Here is an 11,674-nt window from a genome sequence, read left to right as displayed (position 1 = left end):
CAACTACATGCCCCAGAGTACAAGATCTTTAACCTTTAATGTCTTAATGACTCAGGTGTGGTTTTCTTGTTTAGAATACTGGGCTGAGGGAAGGTTAGCAAAAGAAACTCAAGGACAACTCTGGAAGGGTGGCCACCTTCACTGTTAGAAGAAAAATAAAAGGTTGCCCGGAGTTGATGGGTCTTTGTGGCCCCCTAGCCCAGGGAACTGTGAGATTGTCTCTATGCAACTCTGAGATTCTGATCTGCAGGACACCTTCAGATAGGCAGTGTGTGGAGACCAGAGCCAAGCCTCAGTTTTCATGCACAGGCTTGTCTCCTCTGTGGGTCTTTTGAGGATTTGGGGATCAAATACAGACAAAAGTTCCCTGGCACAGAGCCTCTGCGAGCAAGTGCCCCCTCCTCAGGGGTTGTGATTCCTTCCTTTTCTCTTTCTGCTCATGGAGCATGGAACCACCTCAGGCCTTTGCCACACTGTGTTGAGCCTTCTCTGGACTGACGTGCACCTGAGTATGCCCAGACCACAGTGGGACTTCTGGAGACCACAGATCAGATAGTAAATCCCTCTCGGTCTCCAGACAGAGTCTCTTTAGCCAGGAAGTAGTGCCTGCCCCCTGTTTATCTGAGGACATTCCTTGGTGGGTTGAGTTGGTCTGTGGCAGAATCTCCCCATATAATCCAGGAAGCTTCAAACTTAGACCCCTGCTCAGCCTCCACAGTTTGGAAATGATAGCAATGACCAAGGTTCCCAGATATAATCTTTTGCTGAGTCTGACTGACTTTATAGCACACTGGGTGGCCTCTGGCAGCCCTGGGGAGGATATGACAGGGATCATGACCCTTCTATCTGTGGCAAGTGCCTTGCCTATGGGCTGGTTACCATGGTGCCTGCAGCCTTAGCCTCCCAGTTTTCTCAGGAAGCTAGTCTAGAAAAGGCCTTTTCTTTCAGCTCTAGGTGAGGGAAGCTCCTAATACACAGACACATGGACAGACACTCTCTCACACACACACAAACACACACACACTGCCAGCATCAGGCTGTGACTCCAGAGAGCTGGAGAGGCAGCCTTGGCAGTTCACAGCGGCTCTCAGTGACACAGGCCAGCATGTTCTCTGGGAACACACAAAGGAGCCTACCCTCACCCAGTCAGGACACTGAGCCAGACACCATGGGGACACAGCACATCCCAGCAAGGCATCATTGCCACAGAGCTCTTGCAGCCTGTCAAGCACAAACTGGCAACTGACTTCTCTCTGTCTGAAGCTGTGGCTAGGCTATAGCGAGATCCTCCGAGGTTAGGACAACCTGAGACTGCAGCCATGAGACTGGTTTACACAGCTGCTGTCGAGAGCCTTAGAGGGGATGTTGTTATTATACTAACTCCCCAACTAAATACTGTGTTTCCATAAATGAAACCTGAGCCAAGCCAAAGTTTTGTTTCAAAGCACAATGAAGCTGAATCTATGGTCCCAGCACTAGGAAGGCTAAGGCTGAAGGATCTCAAGTTCAGGTTAGCCCAGGCTACCTCAGGAGAACTTGTTTCCATAAACAAAATGAAAAACAAAAACAAAAAAAAAAAAAACCAAACTCAAAGCTAGAGGAAGAAAAGTAACCAGACTTGTCTTCTCTGAGGCTGCAAACATTGCCAGAGCCTATGCCATGATCTCCTGTCCCCCTAGAGACTCCTTGGGATGGGGCAGGCCACCTCTCAGGCAGGAGAGCACTCAGATTCCACGAAGCTTTTGGCCAGCAGGCATGATGACATGTGGCAAACAACTGGGTATAGTGACACAGACCTGTATCTCTGTGCCACATGAGACTGAGGCAGGAGGATCCCTGAACCAACCTGAGCAACACTGTTAGATTATCTTGAAGGGTAATGGGGGGAGGGTAAGAAGAGGAAATTGGCAAACTATGTTAATTGAATTTATTTTGAAATATATATATATATATAATTTCGACACGTGACCAGTATAAAAAGTTGAGGCCATGTGCAGTCGTTTTCCCATTGTCTCAGCCACATATATTTTGTATCCTTGACCTGTGTCACAGGGAACCAGTCCACCAGTGGCTCGGTCTGTGATAAACACAGAGGCTGTTCCACACCCAGAGATGAAAGGATGTTTACCCCAGGGCAAATCACAGTAGGAACAGAGGGACCCTGAGGCAACAGGCATAAAGCCTGAGTGTGGCCGACTGGATGCCCTCCACTCAGGACGGGTGTGAAGACCTGTGGGAACATCCAGGAGTGTGATACTTCAGAGAAGTCCAGGTTAAACTTTGTGGTGGCTTCTGGGGAAAAGGATAAGGTCAAGGGAGAGGAGGCAATGGGTGGGCCCTAGCTGGAGGAACGCTGGACTTGAGTCTCCAGGAAAGCAGGGGGGTGGGACTGGCTTCTGTTGGCAGAAGAGGTGACAAGGGAGAGTGAGGACAGAAGAAAGGTCACCATCAGTGTGTCCTCTACTCAATTGCTTTATATTTCTGGTCCTGACAATGTTATGGGTCACCTGATCTTCCGAAAGGAGCTGGAGAGCTGGGTCTGATGACCTAAGTCTATCATCTCAGACTCAGGATCTGAGGCAGAAGGCTTCCCATGAATGCCAGGCTGGCCTGGTCTACAGAGGAAGACCAAGTCTCAGAAGGAGGGTGGGGAGAAAGGTGGGTAGAAGGCCAAAGAGAGGAGAGAAGAATGAGCAACTGGGAGTAGACAGCCTTCGCCCTCTTAGGCAGGTGAGCCCCCTCCTGCATGTGGTGGATAGCTCTCAAGGGGACTTGAGGGATTCTGTGGATTACAGTATTCTCTTATATACTGTAAAGATTTGTCATGTCTATTGCTTTAATAAAATGCTTATTGGCCGGGTGGTGGTGGCGCACGCCTTTAATCCCAGCATTTGGGAGGCAGAGGCAGGCGGATCTCTGGGAGTTCGAGGACAGTCTGGTCTACAAGAGCTAGTTCCTAGTTCCGGGACAGGCACCAAAGCTACAGAGAAACCCTATCTCAAAAAACAAAAACAAACAAACAAACAAAAATGCTGATTGGCCAGTAGCCAGGCAACAAGTATAGGTGGGGCAACCAGACTAGGAGAATTCTGGGAAGAGAAAAGGCAGAGATGCAATCATCATCCAGACACAGAGGAAGCAAGTTAGTCCCAGGACAACTAGGGCTACACAGAGAAACCGTGTCTCAAAAAAAACAAACAAATAAATAAATATAAATAAAAATAAAAAAATAAAGTTGGCCTCACTCTGTGTCTAGTGGCAGGGGTGGGGTTCTGCCCCTGAAGGCAGCTGCACCCACCTCTCCACAGTGATGTTTCCCTTGAGGAAGCCCATCATGCTGGGTCCCTGACTTCTGCAGGAGTGAGGCTGAAGCAGGTGCTGGGCCACCTGCCTTTTGATGGACATAGCGCTGGCGTTCCTCCCAGGCTCAGAATGTGCCTTTTGTTCCTAGGACTCGCTGCCTTTCTGAACCTCGGCTAAAAATTGCTTCCGTTCTTCCTGGAGTTACTCATCGCCTGCTGACTAATGCTTCAGGCCATCCATCTTTAAATCCTTTGTTATTTCTCAGCCTACAGTCTTAGGAACAAAAGTTGAAGAGGTATCCAACCGGAAGTGACCAGAAGGCAGTCCTACTGAAGCTGTGCAATCCAGAGAAGGGGGTGGGGGGCAGTATTGACTGTACTGCAGCGAAGTGGCCACGATAACTTTGGGGAAAAGTGATCTGTCACTCATCTGTCTTCCCAGCATGCAATTTACCCTCTAAGGCAGTTGCACAAGATGATTTTATCTCAAATTATTAAGTGCTGAGCGTTGCTGAGAAACAAGTTGCCTTGAAATGAGGCAGGATTCAGGTGTGTTTTGTGTGATGGCTTTCTCAAAACAAGCTGGGCCAAGTCCAAATTCTTTGCCTCAGTGGTGCTCTTGACACCCACCCCCAGCCTCGCCACCTCCTATACCGTGTTCAAATACTATCTTCCCCCAGCTTCCCAGACACACACCAGTCAGTCGACTGTCTCCCACTTCCCTCCTGGTTCTCATCCCCAAAATTGTCTCCAGGCCTGCCACATAGGTGACTGCTTTTTGTGTCTGTGTCACCCCAATATGCACATTTTGAACCTCTCTGTTGTAATTTAAAAAAAATAAAATCGGAAGCCGGGCGGTGGTGGCGCACGCCTTTAATCCCAGCACTTGGGAGGCAGAGGCAGGCGGATCTTTGTTGAGTTCGAAACCAGCCTGGTCTACAAGAGCTAGTTCCAGGACAGGCTCCAAAACCACAGAGAAACCCTGTCTCGAAAAACCAAAAATAAATAAATAAAAATAAAAATAAAATAAAATCGAGGGGCTGGAGAGATGGCTCAGAGGTTAAGAACACTTGCTGCTCTTCCCGAGGTCCTGAGTTCAATTCCCAGCAACCACATGGTGGCTCACAACCATCTATGAGCTCTGGTGCCCTCTTCTGGTGGGCAGGCATACATACAGACAGAACGTTGTATACATAATAAATAAAAACATAAATTTAATAAATAAATAAATAAATAAATATACAAACAGCATGTGAGAGAAAGATGCAATGTGACAGAGTTCACGTGGAGGGTTTTTTGTTTTGTTTTGTTTGTTTTTTTTGGGGGGGGAATCTAAAAAGAGGGAAAGGGAGGGGGGAGACCAGCCTCTGGGGACAGGAGCAGAAGAAGAGAAGAAAGGGGAGAGAGACAGAGAGAGACAGAGAGAGAGAGAGAGAGAGAGAGAGAGAGAGAGAGAGAGAGAGAGAGAGAGAGAGAGAGAGGTGGAGGGCAGGGCCCTTTTAAAAAATTTTTTAAATATTTATTTATTTATTTAGTATACAATATTCTGTCTGTGTGCATGTCTGCAGGCCAGAAGAGGGCACCAGACCTCTTTACAGATGGTTGTGAGCCACCATGTGGTTGCCGGAAATTGAACTCAGGACCTTTGGAAGAGCAGGCAATGCTCTTAACCACTGAGCCATCTCTCCAGTCCCTGGCAGGGCCCTTTTAAAAGGGGAGGCACAGAAGGTGCTCTTAGTGGCTACAGCTGAGGACACAGCCTGTCAGGACCCCTCAAGGTCAGGCCAGTACAGATGCCTGAATACTAACACCGTCCCTACTGTGACAGCGCTTGGAGGTGGTCTTTAACAAAACACTCTGGGCAGGCACTGGTGCGCAGGACTTTAATCCCAGCACTCGGAAGCAGAGGCAGGAGGATCTCTGTGAGTTTGAGGTCAGCCTGGTCTACAGAGCAAATTTCAGGACAGCCAGGACTGTTGTACAGAGAAACCCTTTCTTGAATAACCTGACTGGTTTTGGGTGTCAACTTGACACAAGCCTCAGTTGAGGAAATGCCTCCATGAGATCCAGCTGTAAGGCATTTTCTCAATTAGTGATCAATGGGGAAGGGCCCAGCCCATGGTAGGTTGTGCCATTCCTGGGCTGGTGGTCCTGAGCAAGCCATGTGAGGCAAGCCAGTAAGTAGTATCCCTCCATGGCCTCTGCATCAGCTCCTGCCTCCAGGATCACACCCTTTATGAGTTCCTGTCCAGACTTCCTTCAGTGATGAACGGCACTATGGAACTGTAAGCCAAATAAACCCTCTTCTCCCCAACTTTCTTTTTGGTCATGGCATATTTTTAGACCCCGTTAGACATCACTAAAACAAAACAAAGCAAACAAAAAAACCCAACTTAATTAGGTGGTTTATAACAGGCATTCATTCCCACTGTTCTTGAAGGCTGAGGATCCAAGATCAAGGTGGCTTCAGAGCCAGAATCTGAGGAGGAACTGCGTTTGGCTGAGAGCTGGTGACTTACATGTGATTAAAAGCTCATTATTTAAAAAATTATGGCCAGGCAGTGGTGGCACACACTATTAATCCCAGCACTTGGAAGGCAGAGGCAAGTGGATCTCTGTGAATTCAAGGCCAGTCTGGTCTACAAAGCAAGTTTGAGAACAGATGGGCAGCTAGGGCTGTTACACAGAGAAACCCTGTCTGGGAAAAACAAACAAAACAAAATAAAACAAAATTATGTATTTGCCAGGTACAGGAAGAGGTCAAAGACAGCTTAGCCAGATTATTGCCGTCACAGGCTTTACGGAGATTGGCCCCTGGAGTAGGCCAAAGTTTCGGTTTATTGTAGATTACCACCCTGTTCCAGGAAAAATCATAATTGATTTTTACCCAGAAATGGACCAGTCAGCATCCAGAGGGCAAGTACCTCAAGTTCCAACTGTTATTGATAAGGTCACCAGATATCTCTAAGCCCAGCATGAACCTATACCCTTTCACCAAGACCCCCCTAGACAAATGTCAGCTAATCAAGTGTCCAAAAGATGTCACCCCAACCCCTGCCATGATAAAAACCCTACTCCAACTGGGCTTGGGGTTCTCTGATCAAACCACTCCATCAGAACACATGGAGGGTCCAAGCTGGAGCTGGAATAAAGGCTCTTTGCTTTTGCATACAGACTCAGACTCTTTGGTGGTCTTTGGGGGAATTTCACAACACATGCACACACCTTTAATCCCAGTACTTAGGAGGCAAAGGCAGGCACATCTCTGTGAGTTCCAGAGCAGCCCAATCTACCTACTAAGTGTCAAACCAGCCAGGGATAGTGAGTCCCTATCTCAAAATCATCGTAATAATAACATGTATTTGATGATAATGCTAGCACACGCCTATACTCCCAGCACACAAGAAGCTCAGGCAGGACAATCAGCATCGGCTAGTTTTTTTTGTTTTTTTTTTTTTGTTTTTTGGTTTTTTTGAGACAGGGTTTCTCTGTGGCTTTGGAGCCTGTCCTGGAACTAACTCTGTAGACCAGGCTGGTCTCGAACTCACAGAGATCCACCTGCCTCTGCCTCCCGAGTGCTGGGATTAAAGGCGTGCGCCACTATCGCCCGGCAGCATCGGCTAGTTTTATACAAATTGTCCTCTGACCTCCATGACATTCCCAGTTTTAGCTCTGAAGTACAAGGCCTCCTTGATGGAGAAACCCCCATTCCACCCCTGGAATCCATCCAGGAAACAGCCATGTAAGTACCATTCAGAGTTTTTCTCATGTCTCATTCTGTCCCCTGTCCATGAGGATGCCCTGCCCAGGACACATTCCTGCCTTCATCCTGCTGGGGTCCCACGTCCAGCAGCCTGCAGAACCAGACCTCATGAGAGGGAAGTTTTAGGGGGTCCAGCTCAAGCATCAGAGAAAGGAAGGAAGTGATGAACAGAGGAGGTGGAGGGAGAAGGGAGGAAGCGTCAGGGCCATGCACACACCACAGTGCAGGGCACAGCACCAGCGATGGCTCTGAGTCTCCTCCCCAGGATCCACCTGCATCCCTGAGGATGAGGAGGTCCCTGTGACCCCTGGTGGGTTCACAAGTTCAAGAGCCAACTCACTTTGGCACAGACAGGGTATCAGGCCGCCCTCAGATCACTCCAGCCCAGGTGAAGTGTTGGCCCCCCAGCAGGAGAATTAGACTTCCTTTGCACACCTTTGCAGCAGCTTTCTGCCTGCGCAGGTAGGTATGCTGCCCTGCCTGCCCTGCCTGCCCTGCCGGGCTGGGATGGATGAACCTGGAGGCCAGCCATTCCTGCAGCCTTGGAGTCTTCTAACTCAGCTCCCACGTGGTGTTTATTTTGATTAAGCCTGATATGCAAGCTCTTGGAGTTTGGGGGAGGGATATGGCCTCATTACATTTTTTTTTTTAAAACAGAGTTTCTCTGTATAGCCCTGGCTTTCCTGGATCTTCAGGGGCAAAACAAGCTTGAGGTGATCCTTCTGCCTCTGTCTCATAAGTACTACAAGTCCAAGCTTGCCCCATTATGCCTGGCTAAAAGTTTGTTTTTGGCGATGACAGGAATTGAATCTAGGGCTCACATATACCATCCACCCAGCACTGCTTTTCTCTCTCTTCCTTCCTTCCTTCCTTCCTTCCTTCCTTCCTTCCTTCCTCCCTCCCTCCCTCCCTCCCTCCCTCCCTCCCTCCCTCCCTCCCTCTCTCTTTCTCTCTCTCTCTCTCTCCCTCTTGACACAACATTTTGCTATTGCCCTGCTTGGTCTAGAAATCACAGTGGTCCTTCTGCCTCTGTTTTACAAATGTGGTCAAGACATGTGCCACCACTCACAGGTTCATGTTTTGGCTGCCTTGGAACTCATAGAAACCCACCTGTCTGCTTCTCTGGTGCTAGGATTACAAGGAACACCATCACGCCCTGCGAAACATTTCCCAAGGAAAGTGACAAGGAAGAGAAGTGTCACATCCGGCCGAGTGGCCTGGAACGGAGGCTCAGCTCACGGTTGTATCTCTGGGTGAGGAGCTAGCAGTGGAAGCCTGCTTCTCGGAGCTCTGAGGGCAGAGGTCTGCAGACTGCTGGGAGCTATCTCAGGTCAACTGTGGCCCAGAATGGCCTGAACAGTTGTCACTAGGGCCCTCCATTCACCAGAAGATGCAAGGTGAGCTTCTAGTCAGGTGTGTTTGAGACTTGAAACACCAAACTCTGACTGAAAGCTGAATGGAGGGTGTAGGAAGGGCTGGTTCAAAGACCTTGAAAGGTTGAGAACCGCCCAGGAAGCTAGGTGCATTATTGGAATTCCAGCACTCAGGAAGTGGGGGCAAGAAGATTGAGTTCAAAACAGCCACTTCTTAGCCAAACAAAACAAAGTGTACCCCGTGGGAAAGGAGGGAAATGGTCTTGCAAAAAGGCTGCTGCTAAAAGTTGGAAGAGTGACAGGCCTGGGTGTGGTGGCAAAAAACCCAACCCAAACAAACAGCAACAACAAAAACAGGGAAGAGGAGAGGGAGGAAGAAAATGGTGGCGTAGACCCACAAAGCAAAAGGTGTTATTTTTGTTTGTCTGTTTATTACCTGGGCTGGTCTTGACTTCACAGCCCTCCTGCTTCAGCTCCTGAGGGCTGGGATTATGGGTTGGGACCACCAGGCCAGGCTGAGAAGCTGTTCTGAGTGGCTCTTATCTTTTCAGAGCAAAAGCACATGACTGGGTAACTTAACAGAAGTTTGTTTCTGACTGTTCTGGGAGCAGAGAGTTCATGACTCAGGTGCCACCTGACTTGGCTTCTGACTGGTGCCATCTTTCTGCCCGCAGCTGCCCACCATCACACTGTGCCCAGTGGGCTTCAGTATCCACAGTCTACTCAGGAGACAGACCATTGAAAAGCAGAAAAAGGTCTGAATGTGTCGGCTGGGCCTCTGGGGTCAATGTCAATGTTCTGGTCATCGTGCCCAAGCTTGACACTTTCCAGATGGAATGTTGGAGTGAGGGGAGAATTCACACACACACAGGTCACCAGCAGTGTGGCATCCGTGCTCACACTCCAGCAGTTGGTACATGAGTAGCCAGAGAACAACAAGGCACCACACACTGGGTGGCTTAATAAATAGTCATGTTGGGGGCTAGAGAGATGGCTCAGAGGTTAGGAGCACTGACTGCTCTTCCAGAGGTCCTGAGTTCAATTCCCAGCAACCACATGGTGCCTCACAACCATCTGTAATGAGATCTGGTGTCCTCTTCTGGTCTGCAGCATATATGTAGGGAAAACGCTGTATACACAATAAATAAATCTTTAAAAAAAATAGTCATGTTTTCATATACACCTCTGGAAAACAGGGGTCTAAAATAATGTTGGTCAGGTTGGTTTCTTCCTAAGAATCTGCTTCAACCTCTCATCTTGACTTGGAGGCCATTCTCTCCCATATCCATATTGTCTTTTCTGCAGCTCCTTCTGTTTTTTTTTTTGTTGTTGTTGTTGGTTTTTTTTTTGTTTTGTTTTTTTGTTTTTCGAGACAGGGTTTCTCTGTGCTTTTGGAGCCTGTCCTGGAACTAGCTCTTGTAGACCAGGCTGGCCTTGAACTCACAGAGATCCGCCTGCGTCTGCCTCCAGAGTGCTGGGATTAAAGGCGTGCGCCACCACCGCCTGGCTTTTGTTTTGTTTTTAATTTTTTTAAAGTCTCACTGTGTAGACCAGGCTGGCCTCAAACTCAGAGAGATCCGCCTGTCTGTAGGAGGAGAGCCGCTTGTTTGTCCCGGCCACCCAGAACCGAAATAACCACACAGAAACTGTATTAATTTAATCACTGCTTGTCCCATTAGCTCTAACTTTTTATTGGCTAACTCTTACATCTTAATTTAACCCATTTATATTAATCTGTGTATCACCATGAGGTCGTGGCCTACCAGCAAAGTTCTAGCATGTCTATCTCTGGCAATAGATCCATGGCGTCTCCTGACTCCGCCTTCTTTCTCCCAGCATTCAGTTAGTCTTCCCTGCCTACCCAAGTTCTGCCCTATCAACAGGCCAAGGCAGTTTCTTTATTCATTAATAGTAATCACAGCACACAGAGGGGACTCCCACCTCATCTGTCTCTGCCTCCTGACTTCTGGGATTAAAGATATGCACTACCATGCCTGGCTTGTATCCTAGACCTCCCACCCCCATACCCACTTTAATTTGAGAGAGAGGCAACCAGCATGGCTCAAGATAACTTTGTACTCATTGTGTACCTCAGGCTAGCCTTGGACTCTGTCTCTTGTCTCAGCCTCCCTAGTATTGTGGTGTGTGTTAGGAATATTTCTTAAGAAAAGCCTCTCTGGCCGGGCGATGGTGACGCACGCCTTTAATCCCAGCACTCGGGAGGCAGAGGCAGGCAGATCTCTGTGAGTTCGAGACCAGCCTGGTCTACAGAGCTAGTTCCAGGACAGACTCCAAAAAAAAAAAAAAAGCCTCTCTGCTGATGCGAATAATTCCAATCAGACAAAATTAGACCAAATAAAAGATGCCCATGTTTATTGCAGTACTCCAGGGTGGCACCAGGAAAGCATGGTGAGGGGAAGAGAGAGAGAAGGGGAGATCATGCAAAACCTGGAGACCACGTGTTCATTCTCCAGGGAGCAGCCTAAATATCCTGTGAGAGTGGTCCTGACACTCCCTGGGGAGGGGTCACCGCTTGTCTGGATTTCCCAGAGGTGGAGTCCGGACCAAAGCAACTCCCAGGGAAGGGGACTTGAAATGGATGCCGGGATGGGTCTGGGGTGACACTTCCAACCAAAAATCCCAAACTCCTTGGATATAAGGGTGTCAGGGGGCTGGGGTCTCACTTCCAACTAAACATCCCAGACTCCTTGGATATAGAGGTGTTGGCTCAAGTCTGGCTACTTCCTACAGGAATGGGGCAACGTTAGAGAGGAGAGAGCTGGGAACCCGAGTCCTCTGTGGGTGTGTCCTGGAGTCCGCTGCTGCTTGGATCATGCTCTCCGTCCTCACTGCTTTTTTCTCCATAGGCTTTGGATTTGCTTGCCCTACAGTGGTAAAGAGGGTTGGAGGGGGAGACTGCTTCTGAAGTTTGCCCTGGAAGAAGAAAGGGCACAGTGGCACACTGAGGTAGGAGGGGATGAGGTCAACTGCTGTGAGGATTCCTTAGGCCCCCCCAAAGCCAACAACCTCAAAGGCAGCATGAGAAAGGAGCAATGGAGCAGTGGTTGGTGCCATGGGCACTGTGGGCCCAGTAATCCTTGCCAATGATTTGCAACCTCTGGCCTCTTTTCCTTATCTTCAAAATGGTTCTGGTCTTTGGTGGCCACAGACACATGTTCATGAAATGATTTTACTGGGTTTTGGCAAAGACTTGGTTCCCTCCCTCCTCTCCAGGT

This window comes from Microtus pennsylvanicus, chromosome 7 (assembly GCF_037038515.1).
Source record: "Microtus pennsylvanicus isolate mMicPen1 chromosome 7, mMicPen1.hap1, whole genome shotgun sequence".
Taxonomy (NCBI): Eukaryota; Metazoa; Chordata; class Mammalia; order Rodentia; family Cricetidae; genus Microtus; species Microtus pennsylvanicus.
The sequence above is the reverse complement of the archived record's forward strand: the minus strand, read 5'-3'. Positions refer to the sequence as shown.